This window comes from Nipponia nippon, unplaced genomic scaffold, assembly GCF_047370975.1.
Source record: "Nipponia nippon isolate SJK-2023a ecotype South Korea unplaced genomic scaffold, ASM4737097v1 scaffold_19, whole genome shotgun sequence".
Classification (NCBI taxonomy): domain Eukaryota; kingdom Metazoa; phylum Chordata; class Aves; order Pelecaniformes; family Threskiornithidae; genus Nipponia; species Nipponia nippon.
This window is the reverse complement of record NW_028262335.1, coordinates 2,845,207-2,860,053: the sequence shown is the minus strand read 5'-3', so window position 1 is coordinate 2,860,053 and position 14,847 is coordinate 2,845,207. Positions and strand designations below refer to the sequence as shown.

General features: G+C 47.4%; 1 protein-coding gene across 4 annotated transcripts in view; it reads left to right on the top strand.

The window, feature by feature from the left end:
- Positions 1 to 14,847, top strand: part of KAZN (kazrin, periplakin interacting protein) — a 234,163-nt gene that overhangs the window by 150,006 nt on the left and 69,310 nt on the right. The window lies entirely within an intron of this gene.

Below are 14,847 nucleotides of genomic sequence, written 5' to 3'. Positions count from 1 at the left end.
GCATGCGTCATTTCCAGGGTAGGCTGGTAAATGATCTAATTTAACGCATCTTCTATGCCCTGCTTAGCACTGTGGCATCAGAGTGCATTCGTTGGGGACCAGTTTCATTTTGGGCATAATTCCTCTGGTGGGCACGTTTGCTCTGCAGTGGCAGAATGTCTTTGATTCAGCGTTACACGTATGGCAAGATGAATGGAAAACGTCTTACTAAATAGGTTTGAATACCTTGTAGGTTCCTTAAAGATTCTTTTCTTTTTCATTTAAATGGCACCATATTATCGTGGGCTGAGGTTTATTTGATGCTGTTGTGGTTTGTGGACTGTAGTGCTCCCTGCGCTGCCGGGGTTGGACTCCTGCACACCAGAGCATCTGTAGCTCCTGGAAATAGCCTGATGCTAAATCTGGATATATGGCTGTGATTATTTTATATTTGTTTTACTTTGGAGGGGGGAAGCGTGCATAAAAAAAGCCATGAGAGCTCTGCCTGTTAATTAGTCCAACAATAACGTGGTAATGACCACCCTGCAAGATTAAAAATCCATATGCAGATAACGCATTAACTCGACTTGTTGGCAGCATTAAATGATCCAGATAATATCAAATGAGCAGAGCTGGCTGGTGTGCCAGCGACAGCCTGTCGATACTGTGATGTCAGCACGCACACCTTTGACCTCATCACGAAGTTTAGTCAAACCTGGCTTTGCACGGTCGCGTCTTCCAGTGGATGTGAATGTTGCACAGGGAGAAATCCAGTAAATCCTCATTGGTGAGAGGCCCTTTGTGGCTGGCCTTGGGAGCGGTATCTGGGTATGGATTTGCAGGGCTGCAGCCTATTTCAGGGCCTTTGTTAACGTGCCGATGTACCTGGTTCTTGGACACGTGGGATTTGGTGCTGCTGCTGAGGTTCATTTCCCTTAATTTTGAAGGGTCGTTTCCAACCCTTGGTGCCATCCTCACACCAGGAGATGGTTACCAGCTCTGTGAAAATGGGGGTGACCTGATCCAGTTCTTTTGCCACAGCACGAGCCAAGCCTGTGGGGCCGAAAGGTCTGGCGAGGTGTTTTGGCACCCGTGTGGTTGCAGGGAGCTGCCCCTTGATCAGGACATGCGTTAAGGGGCTTTGGCTGTTGGGTTGGTAGATACCTGCTCCAGGAGCTAATGCCCAATGTCATCTCGGGCTGGGTGCTTGAAATCACCCAGATACCTTCAAAAATGCCGGTGTTGGATCCTCCAGCGTATTCCGAGCTGGGAGCAGCTGAGCTTTTGGGTCCTCTTGGAGAAGGAAAATTATCCAAGCTTTGAAGACTTGCTGTGATTTATGCTGGTTCCTTTTAGTTGCAGCTGTACTCCAAATTGGGGGATATTTTGCTTAACTGCAGTTTTCGCGAGGTAGCTCTCATTTGCTAATTCGTTTTTGGTCATTACTGCTGATGGAAGTACAAGCTTATTTTGCAGCAACGTTTTGCATCTTTCCTGGACTTGAATCAGCAAATGAGTGTCGATATCTTTGTGACAGTCTGGTGAGGAGAGGGGAAGTGGAAAAATTGGAATGATGCTCTGAAGATAAATTTGTTCACGCTTTTTTTTATATCCGTGGCCAAAGACACTTATCAAACCAAGTATCTTGAGTAGGAAGGGTGAGTTGGGTATTGCTGGCTAAAAGTGGATGGCATGAATGGATGTAGTGCCTGAGATAACCGGTAGGAAATTATTAAACACGCTTTGGTTCCTCTGGGGCATGTTTTCAGCATATCTTGAATTTCTTTAAGTGTGTGTACACAGTTCAGAGGGTAATACCATTAATTGGACCAACAAGAAAGACTAACAAAAAAGTGTAACCCTCTGTAGTATACTAGGTTTATCTCTGATTAGCAGAACTGCTCTGATCTCATCGTAAATCTGTGTATATGTCATTAGGAGAGCAGCATTCAGTTGGTGAATAACATCGCCAAAAAGTTTTCATCATTTGTTCTGTTGAAAATGAGTGAAAAATGGTAAGGAAAATAAACCAGTGCAGAACTTTGAATGAACATAGGATAAAAGTACAAAGATTTTCCTTTATTCCGGTCTGTTAGGGAACAAGGGTGCGGAGAGGAGGCGTAGGGTACCACAGATGCTACAGCCGAGACTCAGACTAAATCAAGGAGGATGCCAGCTGCCCGCCTGTAACTCAGCCCCTTGCCCTGTGGCTTTTGCAGGCACCCCGCCGTATTGGGCCAGAGCCCTTTTCAATACGTACGCGGTGCCGAAAAGTCCATTTCTGCCTCCGCGCACGTGAGCGTGGCTCCCACCGGTGTCGGGGGGAGTTACGGGAGCCTGTCCAGGGCAGAACAGAGCCTGTAGATCTGAGTACAAGTGCTGCACAAAGCACTGTATTTTGTCAGCGCGCTCACACTCAAGCTGGGTAAATATTGTCCTGGGCAATATGCAGCCAATTCTTTCTGAATTTTAGCTAAAACTTTGGGTAAAGCAGCAGACAGCGCGCGTGCTCACGTGCTGCTGCAGGCATCTCCGTTTCGTAAGGACAGAGGAGGGGCGTGCAAGAGAGTCACGTTATTCACAGGCGAGTTGGTCTGCGCGTTTTTAAAAGTATTATCACGACGAGGTGCTGGTCAGGCGCTGAACTCCGTAACCACGAGTACGGTGTCCGTCTGTGTGACAAGTGCCTTCGCCGACAAAGAATCCTGATGAGGAGCCGGCGCGCTGTCCTGCCGGGCCGGGATCGGCGCGCAGCAGAGCTTCCTTCCTGCCTGTTTATTCAGGCAAGCACAAACTTGCTTTGTTAGTTATTTCACCTCTTATAAATGATGGCTAGCAGGGAAGGTTAGCTACTTTCTGATGAACTCATGAATGTATAATTTTTTAAAAAATATTTTTATTTTTTAATTTATTTTTATGGTGGAGAACAGCAGCACAACCAGATTTTTTTTTTGCTGTGGATGGTACCTGTGCTTGGAATTATCTTTGCTCTTCAGCATTTCCTTTAAGCTTATTTGCATGAGGTTGAACTGCTAAGCAAATGTTCCCTGTGTTTTAACCTGTTGCACAGCTACGCCGTGCCTTTCTTCGTTAGCCTGCTATGGAAATGAAGGCAGATAACTGGAGCTCCCATTGTGCGGATGTGCTCGCAAACAGATAAAACGCAGCGAGGTCCTTATCAGCATCTCATCGATAAACGAGGGCCCGAAAGCCCTGGCGTGGACCCACATCTTCTACTTATTTGGAGATTAAAAGCTCTTGAGGCTTTGGTTTGTTGTGAAAGTTAATTGCGAAGCACTCGAACCTTGGCAGGGCTCCCGCGCCGAGACTCGTCACGCCCGAGCTGAGCCCTCCGACAGGTATGGGTCTTGTCCGGGCTGGTTGCTTGGGCTCCTGCGCAGTCGCAGGGGAGGGACCGGTACCTCCAGAGGGCATTTCTTCCCAGATATTTTAGACATCCCGGGAGGAGATGAATGGTCCTCCGGAGATGCTGGTCTCTCCCCACCGACTGTAGCGTGAGCCAGGGCAGCAGGTGAGATGATCCCACCCATAACTAGAATCTCTCTCGCTGGCTGCATTGCTGTTGAGGCACTGCTTCAGCTTAATTAAGGGTTGTGTTTGGTAGAGGCCGTTGTGCTTGTGTCAAATTACATCTGGAGGCGCCTGCGAGCAGAGTTGGTTCCTCAAGGGTGTTCCCAGCACTGCTCCTTGCCCAAGGCGTCTCCGTGACCCACTCGGGGAGGCATCTCTTCTGTCAAGTCTTGGTGTCCCGCAGCATCCACGAAGACCTTGTTGGATCTTCTGGGGTCGTGACCCACATCCAGGACCCTTGTGTCTTTGGATTGATCCTCCAGGTCCTTTGGGTGAAAGCAGAAAGGAGGTGCCAGTGCTGTCAGGTGAATCAGAGGCCCTGCCTCTTCTCTTCATGCTTCGCCTTGCCCCTTCATTAGCATTTAAATAGGCTCGCCATAGGAGCTTTCCGCATTGCTGGTGCTCTGAGAGATGGGAACTTCTCCTCAGCCAGGCTGCTCAGCACAAACCTGAAAGAAAAGCAGAAATAAAAGCTGAGCCACGTGATTGCACAGGGACGAGTTTTTTTTTATGGTGGTGTTTTTTTTGTGTGTGTGTTGTTTTGTTTTTGTTTTATTTTTTTTAAAGATGCTTTCTGATAGCTTCTTCCTGGCCAGTGGCTGTGCAAAACCTTATGTGCTGAGTAACTGCGGGATCTGGTGAACTACAGATGGGCGGTGAGGTCGCAGATATTGCGGTGCTGGACGTCTGCAGTGGGGACTGAGGGTGTAAGGCTTGTTGCTGGGGGGCTGGCTTAGACAGGCTGGTCTGATGGCTAGCTGTGCGCGTTGCTTTGCTTTGGTCTTCAGTTTTCATCACCACCTCCTGATGGTGTTACGAACACCAGGGGTTGTGGTGCCCATGGGGGTGCGATGGGAAAGCACCACAGCGCACAAGGGATCAACTTGATTGTTATAAGGGGGGGCAAAAAACCCCTAACAGCCTCGAGTATGACAAACGGAGCATTCCCCATCTTGAGGCTCCATCCTCCATTTAAAATAAATAAAAATACTGCCCCGTCAGTGTTGTCTTCTACCTGAGCTCCTATGAAACAAAAGTAGATGTTACTGATCTGGCAGCACAAATAAAAGGAGAACGAGAAGCGATGTATGAAATGAATTGCCAGCCAGTTTATTGTGTTTTTCTGTATCGGTCTTGTGGCATTTCTGTCGAGCAGGCAAGAGCACGACGTTCCCTTACATAGTGCTCACATCGCTGGAGTATGATTATATCCGACTGCCACAGATGAGGATGCTGTATTTATGTCTCAATGAATTTCATCCCTCTGTTTATGTGTCCTGGTCCTCTGGGGAGTATCACAAATCCAGTGTTACCGAGTACAATGGCACGTTTGATTTATCAGTCCTAGTAATGAACTGGTTGAAGGGAGAAACAACACATTAATTACATTCACAACCGATGATTAACTTGGTGTTGCGAGCACCGGGCAGGACAGAAATTTAGTACAGAGAGACCAGAGCGAGGCAAGAAAAGTAGGCAAGAGGTGGCAAACCTGCATGCAAATGCTACTGTGCTCACAGTAGTAGACAAAAACATGAAGAATGGGGATTTGGTGAGAAGATGATGCTTAGAATAAACGAGGGTGTTGGGCTGTCGGCAGTCGCCACTGATCGAGGCCAAAATGAGTGTTGCTGGAGGTGTTGCAGGCTTATGCTGGTGTATACTGGCACAATGGGAAAGGGGGGGATGCTCGGTGTTTACGTTCAGGAAGATGAATTAATAGTTTAAAATAACCAACCTACAAGTTGTCAAGTGTGAGTATTTTGGCGCTGCTGCATTGATGGTATTAACATAAATTCAAACTGACCTAAGTGCACTGGGATAAAACCAAACATTTACTCTCAAAGTCCTCCGACTGAATGGGATTTTCACCGTTGGCTTTGGGCTTGTTTCGTGTTTTGCATTCCTTTTCTGTGGGTTGTAGTAATGAAAACAAACAACTTCGCTTCACCTTGGGTTGTACCTAACTTCCTTTCCCGTCGCTTTCTCTTGTTCCCATGCATAAGCACGCTGGGTAGTACTCTGAGCTGCGAGCAGGCAGGGGGATGTGCTTTTTAGTTTGGATTTCAAATGGTTGTTTTCTAGCATGAGGCAAAATTTCTGAAGGCAAGGCTGACTAGTTTCTCTTGAAGGATCTACACGTACAAGTATTCCTACACGAGATATTAAGTGCCCAGCCAGTTCCGCAGTCTTCAGTGTGTTGTAGCCACGTGCTCCGTGCTAAATGCACGTACAGTGGGCTATCGGCCCTGCTAGTGCGTAACCTCCTTCCCTTTGCTTTTTGGGTTGTATTCCTGACCTTCCGAATTGTCTCCAGCTGAAACTCGCCCTTAAAAGTGAACTCAGATGGAAAATATTTTTGTGCAAAATGTTAATATTTTTTGGGGGGGAAAGCCTCTTTTTTTTTTTAAAGGTGGAGTAGGCTCGAGGTGGTGTATTCATTAAAGAAACCAAAGATGCTTTGTTTTGGTAAATGTACCTGTGGATGATCTAAGGAGAAAAACTCAGCAAACGCAGCTGTGAGTTACAGCGTGTTGAGCACTACGAGGGGAAGTTTAACCAAAAGCCTCGTCCTCTACATCCAACGTCCAGTTTGGTGCAGGTTATTGGAGGGAGGAATTTGAGGACCTGTTTGCAAGGAATGACATTAATTATTTGGAGCTGGGCTAAATAAAATTAATTTTGGATGCTAAGTGAATTAATGTGTTCTTGTCATAACCCCCAATCCACAGGAACAGCACTCAACGTTATTAAAAGGCTGGTTTAAAATGAAGAATTTCGCTAGCTCGCTATCTGCGTGGTTGGAAGAAGGATGTTATTTTAAAGATCAGTTACCATTGTTCGGGTCCTATTATGCCATCTCAAAGACAGCCAGTGTTTTGGATTTATTTATTTTTAAAATGTTTTGCAATCGATAGCTTTTTTTTTTTCCCGCTACAGGTTTTTTTTTTTCTTTTTGTGCTATCCCCTGGGGTACAATTAGGAGTGTGTGCTACCATTCCGCATCTGAGTAGCGCCAGGACTGTAGCAAGCATTAAAGCCCTCAGAAGGTAAATATTGCAAAGGATGTAAGAGGAGGAGTCCTGGAAGAAAACCAAGCCAAGAGCATCTGGGGGATTAATCCACCCCTTGATGTTTGAAGGCTGCAGAGAAGGGGATTGAGGATCTCGCAGACCACGGATAGGAAAGACCAGGTCTGGCTTGGGATCAGAGAAGCAGCGTCTGTTTGAGCAATCACCCACAAAGGTGCAAGGTTGGGTGCAAGGCTGGGCGCCTGCAAGCGCTCAGGGACGTGGGCAGAGGAGCCTGTCGGGTTTGCACCAGCGCTGGGCACTGCTGCAGTGGCACAAGGAGGTCCCTTACTCTGCCTTTCTGAAATGCTTATGAGATGCTGCAGCTCATCCAGCGGGACTAGAGCCACCCCTTGCTGGGGGGAAAACTCAAAAAAACCTCCATCTTGCTTGCTCTGCTTCTGTTCAGGGTCCTTTGAGCATTGATTGTAGACTAATTTTTTCCTTGTTCTGCATCAGGACGGATAGAAATGACATGGCTAAAAGCCCTGGTTACAAGATCCCTGCAAAGATACACAGGTTGTGCCGGTAACGATGGTTGAGCAGATGAGCAAAGGGCAAAGCTGTAGAACACAGGTACCCGGCTGTGTTTCACCCAAGAGCGCAGGCTGGAGTAGTCGTGCGATGGGGAAACGTCTATCGGGGTACGCGTGGGAGAGCACGGGGATGGAGAGCTGGACCGAGAGCAGGGAGAGGCAGGTTTGATGTTGTGTCCCCCACCCTTCCTCTCCACCTCGTGCTGTTACATAGGGCAGGGGCTGAGTCTGGCTCATGTGCGGCACGGAGGGACCGGGTGGTATTAAAACTGCGAGGATGCTTCCTGCATTGAGCGCTTGAAGGCATCCCTCGTTCCCCTGGCTGTTATCTGCAGCAGCATCCCCGTCCCCCACCCCGTCTCGTCTAACGAAGCAATTACATGCACAGAAACGTGCTTGCTCCCAGTAACACTGGGAGAAAGTGACTGGTTCCCGCAGTGCCCTTGCGGGTTTAGCAGGAGTTGTCCTCCCGCAGAAAGCTCCCACGATGAGAGCTGGGTTTGCACCTTGCGTGGTGTGAGGAGCTCCTGGCTGGACCAACGTTTTTTGTATTCCAGAAATTTTTGGGTGTCAAAGGGGTGTGCGGGCATGAGAGATGTGCACGGGGGTTGAGGAGAGAGCCTGTGAAGAGCTGCAGACGCTCAGATGCTCTGAGCAGCGGAGGCAAGGTTTTAAAAGGAGTTTTCAGCAATTTTAAGGTGAATTGTATTCTTTGAACTGCAATAGGCTTCAAATGTTCCTGCCATTTGATGTATCTGAAGAGATCAGCTACTCTTTTGGAAGATTAATTTATACAATTCAGATCACACTTGTAGGGGTTTCTGTTTCCTAGTGTTTCTTGTTTTACTAATTGCAATTGTTTCACGTCCTCTAATCTATTATACTTTTTAATAAGGCATATAATTCATTATTTAAGTGGTAGTGTTCTGATAATTAGATGAGTTATTTTTGTCAGTGCTGATTAGTTGGTAAGTACAGATTAATATTTGAAGACGTGATGTGGTCCCTTGATATTTTTGTTTCAAAGAGGTGATGTGGCACTTGTTTCACGGCGTTCCCAACAACTTCATCCCTTACAGTGGGAGGAAGGTGCCGACAACTTGTAAAGAGGGTTTGAAAGGCTCCGGATCTTCGTTTTCCCTGTAAAACTCATTATGGTAGGAAAACGCCAGTGAGCGTGAGCTGGGGCTGGTACAGTGAAATTGCAGCTCCCTGGGCAGGCAGCGTCTCTGTCTACACGTGCGGCCCTGGGTGCCATGGGGGTCCTTACCCCAAATGGGGTTTTGGGGTGCGCAAGCAATATCTTGCCCGTTGCAGGGCGTGAACCTGCCATTTGCTGGATACGTCCTAGAAAAGCTTTGCCCCTTTGCAAATAGACAGCTTTGGCCTTTTTTTTTTTTTTTTTTTTTTCCCTGGAGTTAATTGCAGCGTGGGACAATGTGGGCTTTGTGCACCGGTTCCCGCGCTGGGGGACGGTTTCTCCTCTCCCCCTCGTGTAATGCTGGCAGCGGAGCTGGTCTCTATTCGTGATGCAGGAGCCCTTTGCAGGATTAAGGCTTTTTTAGTTCATTTGCAGACTGTTTAATGAAGGGTGTGGTGGCCGAGGGGAGGGAGTGGGCACCCGCAGACTGCTATGACTCAAGCACAGATATCTGTGGGGTGAGACATCCCGGCATTCCCCGTCCCCTGCAAACCAGACCAAGTGAAACAGTTGATAGGCTGCGGTGTAATTAAGCATGTGTTTTTTTGGAGTTGCAGCCTTCTGCAAGATGATATGAACCATGCTGCTAGAAGAGATTATGTAGTTGGAGCTGAGCCATCGCATTATTCAAGACCAGATCTCTGGGAAGAGGGAGTAAACCAAATTTTTTTTGTCACTTGGTCACCCCTACCAAGGAAACCACAGTGCTCTTCAGTGGCTCGTTTTTATTGTAGACTGTTTCAACCCTCCCTGATTTAGCAGATGGCTCCAAGCACAAATAAGCCTCAGGGATGCCTGTCGCTGCCTGTGACCCTGGGGAAAGTAGAAACCACATTGGAAATGAGCAGGGATGAGGAGATGCCTAACATTTTTCTTGAGCAAATAAATGTGGCATAGGGAAAGCCGGGGTAAGCTCTGTGCGTTTCTCAGTGCCGTGAGCGCGCCGTGGGAAAACCCCTTGCACCACCCTGCGATGGAAAGGGGGTCCTGATCCTTGGGAGGTTCAAGGGCACCTGTGTTAATCGATGGTCTCTGATGTATCCGCAAAGGTGGTGTAGGGTTTGGATGTGTTTCCAGAGCCCCTCTGCCTGAGGACGGGAGCTGAAGTCATTGGGATGCTCTCCCTCAAGTTACTGGGGGGTGGATTGGGCACTCACCGCGTCTTTCACGTGGAGATCCAGCTGTGAACGACGGTGGGATGGTTGCATGGGCTTTGGAGAGCAGTTCGCAGACTAGTGTAAGAGCAGTGCAAGCAAAGGATTTACCAAAGTAGTAACAGAGCAAGTGATGGTGAGGGTTTCAATACTTCCCCTGGTTTCAAGTCTATTGGGCTCTGGAAATAAATTCGGGGCTCAGCAGCTGGGAATGGGGGACAGGAGGCTCTGCCAGGAGGGCAGAGGTGGAGAAGAGACCAATGATGTCTCTGTCACTCCATTGCAGTCCTGTAACACAGCCTGGGATTTCCAGCCCCTCTTCGCTTGGGCTGCGGCGTTGGAATCGGTGCATTGTACGAGAAATGGCTTGTGCTTTGTGCATGCTCTCGCCGCTGCTGAAGAGGGGGGTCAGAGTGTAAGTCGGTTAAGCGGCCGGATTGCCCTGGTATGTTTGCCACAGGATAATGGAAAATTCCTGCGAGGAGTCTTGCTTGATCTGGGGCCAGAGGAAACAGGATGAAGTCTATTCCACCAGTGAAATGATAGAAGAGTACACTGTGCATCTTCCGGCGCCTGCTGCCAATGTTTTTATAGGCTTGAGATTTTATTTTGGAGAAGAAAAGTAACCATGCGCAAGGCCAGCCTGCAGTCGTGCCAGGCTTCGTGCCTTGCATCCTCTCGTGCTGCCTGCCTGCATTCCTTTGCATAATTTTGGAGAACCGCATGCACAAAGCCCGTGATAGCTTCATTTTCTGCTTCCCAAGATGATGGGAAGAATTCAGGGCCGCACGGGTCCCCTGCGGTTAGACTCTGCGGTCGGTGCCCTGACACGGCATACCAAGCGCGCCAAGTCTGCTGAAACCCACGAGAGCCTTTTGGGGCTGCAGTAGGCTTTCCATCCTCTTGCTTTTCCTAAGTGGGTTTAGGTCCACGCTGCTGCATGGAAATTTAAAAGTTACCAACAGATTTTGTGGAGTTAAAGGGAATCTTAGTAAACTACTGTCTAGTAGAAGTCTTTGAAAGGAAGTTTTAGTATCTCTTAGGACTTTGTGGCGTCTTCGTGTTACAAAACCGTTGGTGCCGTCAGGCTTTAGACTGAAGGATTCAACTTGCAGTTCTTAGACTGTTATCATTAATAAAATGGCTTTGCACTTTGATAGCCCTTTTCATTCAAGAATCTAAAAGTACTTAAAAAATGCTAATGAATTAAGCTCCTTGATAGCTCTTGAGTGCAGCTCTTTGTACAGGAATTTGGTCCAAAGCCTAGTGAAGTCAGTGGAAAGATGTCCATGTCATTAGCTCCGGCAAATCCCTTAATCTGTCTGTCCCTGCTTGTCCCATCTGCAGCCAGAGCTAATGGCGTGGACATCTTCCCATGCCAGGAGCCCTCATCTTTTCCCCCTTGGGATTTTTTTTTTTCTTGATTTTCTGCCTGGTTCCACTGCTGAGGAGCACACGGGGGTAGCGTTCCCCCTCCCCTCAAAGCAAGGGAGGGGGAACATAGAGATTTAGGGCTACCTGTCTTGTCTGCTGTTGATCTCTGACTTAAGGTCAGAGATTTAAGAGGAGTCTGGGCTGGAAATAAGAGAATAATCCTGTAAGAGAAAGCCCTGTTAGCCCAGCAACAATGCGATGTAGAGCGATAGCTCCGTGCTGTTTGCATGCCATCGCGGTCCAGCTCAAGGAGCGGTGGCTTCCTCCAGGAAATCTGCAGCAGTGGGAAGAGCTTAACCGTCTCTTGTGGTTTCCAGTCCAAGACCATCCCATGAGCTTTAGTCCTTCACCCGTTTTTAGTTTGTTGGAGGTCTGCCATAGATTTAAACGTTTGGGATCGCACTTTGGAGAAGGTGGCTGCTTCTGCTGTGGGATGTAGCTATGGACATGAGCAGCAGGGCTGTAAGGAAGAGCGCACTGCTGCTGGTGGAAACTGTCTTTTGATCCAGTTCATGGCTATCAACTGAACTAACAGGGTAATTCTTCTTCTTGCCGTATTAAAAAAGATAAGAGCGGTTATGCCCCTGGCAGAGCTGTAGACATAAGGCGCTGTGAACATCTTGACTCCCCTTTCCTCTTCCAGCCATACAATGGGTCACATAATGTCCTTACGTCTGATAAGCCGTGACAATCTGTATTTTATGGATTCTCGCTATTTGTCACCCTGTTACGATCTCCCCTCTCCCCTACCTTTCACTAATTGTCTCTCAAAACTATCTCATTGCTGCTCTGATGATTTTTTCCAGTGGATAAGCCTGTTAGAGATAATCTGGTTTGCTGAATTTCCTTTCTGCTGGGCAATCTCCTTAACAGCCGCCCCGGAGGATTTCATCGTGTTTGGTATCAGGATGGTATATGTGTCGTATAAATATTCTGTTTCTCCGTGGTTCTTCTGCTGATTAAGGTCTGTTCTTTCTCCTAAATAAATTGTCTCATAAAATACTTCTAAGAGGGGAGAGCTTCACAGAGATTCGGCGTATGTTTGGTTATTTCTGAGCAAATTGCATTGGCCAAGGTGGTCAAAATTCACTGTTGAATTTGGATACGTCAACTTTGACAGTTCAGGGGCCAAAACAAAGCAAAGAGGAGAGATGAGGCAGAGTTGTAATCCTTAAATGTGCCATCCCTCGTACTAGAGGGTAGTGTCCTATGTGATTGTGGGGGAATCCCCTTTGAGATGCCCCGTGGAGAAAAGGCAGTGGCCAAAAGGCACATCCCTTCTCCTTTTATCCGTATTTATGCTGCTATGCAGCAATAAATAGCATCATTTCATCTTTTTCAGAATTTCATCAGACCTCACGTAACGTGATAAGGATGTTTGCCACCACTGCTCCTTTTGAAAAAGCTCATTTTCAGCGCTTTTAAAAACAAACCTCTCCCTTTTTATATGTGCTTCAAGGATGCTTTTTCTTTTCCCCGTCCAAATTGGTGCTGGGTGGAGGTCAGGAGATGACAGTTCTGTTCCTGGCGTTGCCACCGAGTTGCGGAATGATCCTCAGCAATGCATTTGATCTTTCTGTGCCTCGTTCTCACAAATAAGGATGCTAGTAATAACTTTCTATTGTTAAAGCTCTGGTAATAACTTTCCATTGTTAAAGCCTTTAAAGCTCTTGTATAGAAAGTGCTATATGGGAGTCAGAATAATTATTGTAATCATTTGCAAGTGAAGGCGCTGGAAATAAAAGTTTCTGCAAGATAGGACCGTAGTTCTTCTTGAAGGGGATTATTAGAATAATTTTGGCTGGGATGATCAATAAAATGTGAATAATGCAACTGCTTCTATTGAATTTATAAGCAATGGGGAGTTAGATGATTGAAAGATATGAGAAATTGGTGGAAGGTGTAGGTCTCATTTGAGCTGTCCTGGGGAAAAAAACAAAGCCTCTGCTTATTCCAGCTGATTTGGGTCTTGTCTAGCATCTATGCACCATGTGGGTTCCTTGTACACGTTGTCAATGAGCCATTTTGGCCATTATTAAAAAAAAAACCAAAAAACCAACCCCTAAACCCCAACAAACTAACCCCAAACCCGTGACATGTCCCCCGTCACTGCTCCTTCGTGGGCGGTGGCTGCACAGGCTGATCGCATGCAAGAAGGCAACTTTAAGCAGTAAAGGCAATGTGATGCTGACGATTATTGTCTATATGGTACCTAGATACAGCAGTTAGAGGTGCGTTAGGATAACGGAGAAATAGGTAAGGTTGCTCTATAAATTTCACAACTCCTGGCTCCCACCCTGTCTCTTATTGCCTCTAATTTACAGCTTGCTAAAAATAGGTCTTGGAGAAGACTTGGAGCTGTTGAGATGGAGACAGAGCAAGACCGTAAATCACTTGACAGCTCATTTCCTTATAGCAAATATCTTACTCTTATATGTTTAGATTAAGGAAGGAATAAAGTGTAGCAAGAACTCTGTTCGGTTACTGCGTGTTTCAGTCGTATTCCTTTTTCCTTTAATAAATAATAGCATAAGTAATAGGAATGGGACAAATCCTGTAGGAAAGGCCTGAACTGCATATCAGTTTCTATCTTTTAAACATCTCAGATGTGGGGGTTTCGGGTGCCGGTGTGGAAAGGAGAGTTGTGGTTAGAGCAGGAGCTGGGATCTGAGTTGCGGCGTTGTGCACGGCTCTGCGGGAGGAGCAGCGATGCCCGCACCCAGTGCCATGGCACTAACGCGTCTGGGCTGGGTTACTTCACCTGGCTCTCCGTGAGATGATGGGGAATACGCCTCATCTTCGTGTCTGCGAAGCCCTTTTAGCCTTCGTTGTTACTGACTCCGTCCTCTGCAACCCTTGGAGCCCCATTCCTGCAGCCGGTGGGAACTTTGCCAGTAATTCCAGCTGGGATGGGATCAAGGCCTTGACGGTCGTTTCCTTTCCTTATGCACGCAAGGATTGCCAGAGCTCTCTGCAAACACCCCTTAATCTAAGGCGCTCTCGTTAGGCGGGTCAGAGACGTTATTCAGTCGCTGGGTTAGTTTTATTCCCTTGGGATAGTTGCTGTGTGCTCTGGCTGGGGATGAGAAACCGGGAGCCACAGCTGGGGCTGGTTTTTTTTGAAAGACACGGGCAGCTTTTTCAGAAGACCTCCGTGTCCACCTCTGTCCTCTGCAAAAGCCATGTTTCAGAGGGATCCGGTGGAGGTTACCCGTATTTTGATGTGTGTTTAATTTCCACTAGCACTATGCCCCACGTAGCCTAAGCTGCCGTTCCCGTTCTTCCTCGCTGCCGTGAAGGGACCAGCCAGACAAAAGCAAATTGTGCCAAAGCTCCACGGTGCAAGGAAGAGTCATGGGATCAAGCCTGTAATAACAGACTTCATCTTCTGGGGTGGCAGTATGTGTTTTAGATGAGTGAAATTAGAGCCTTGTCTTGCTGGATGCAGCTTCTGATAATCAGATCCGTTATCCGAGCGTCGCGCTGTTTTTTCACAGCCAATATTTCGGTGCTGTTATCCACGGCTGGGTATTTGCATCGTTTAATGGCAGCTCGGGAGAGATGAGTCCTGCTTCCAGAGCTGACAATAACCTGTGATAAGACCGCGGACAAGGCTGCTCTTTCACCTGAGTTGCTGTTTCCCGACCTTAACGTCTTTGTGAGGAAAATGCTATGTGACAGCCAGGGCTTATAGCATTGCCTTAGACATGCGCTATCTATCTACATTGCACAACAGCAAGAAAAAGGAGTTATCGGTGTCCCAGGAGGCAGAGAACAAATTTAGGTCCCGATCTTGCATATGCTTATACAGCTAATTAGCTTTACTCAATGGAGCCCATTCAGCCCGTAGCACTTGTCCTTCATCTGTTCAGGACCGCGCG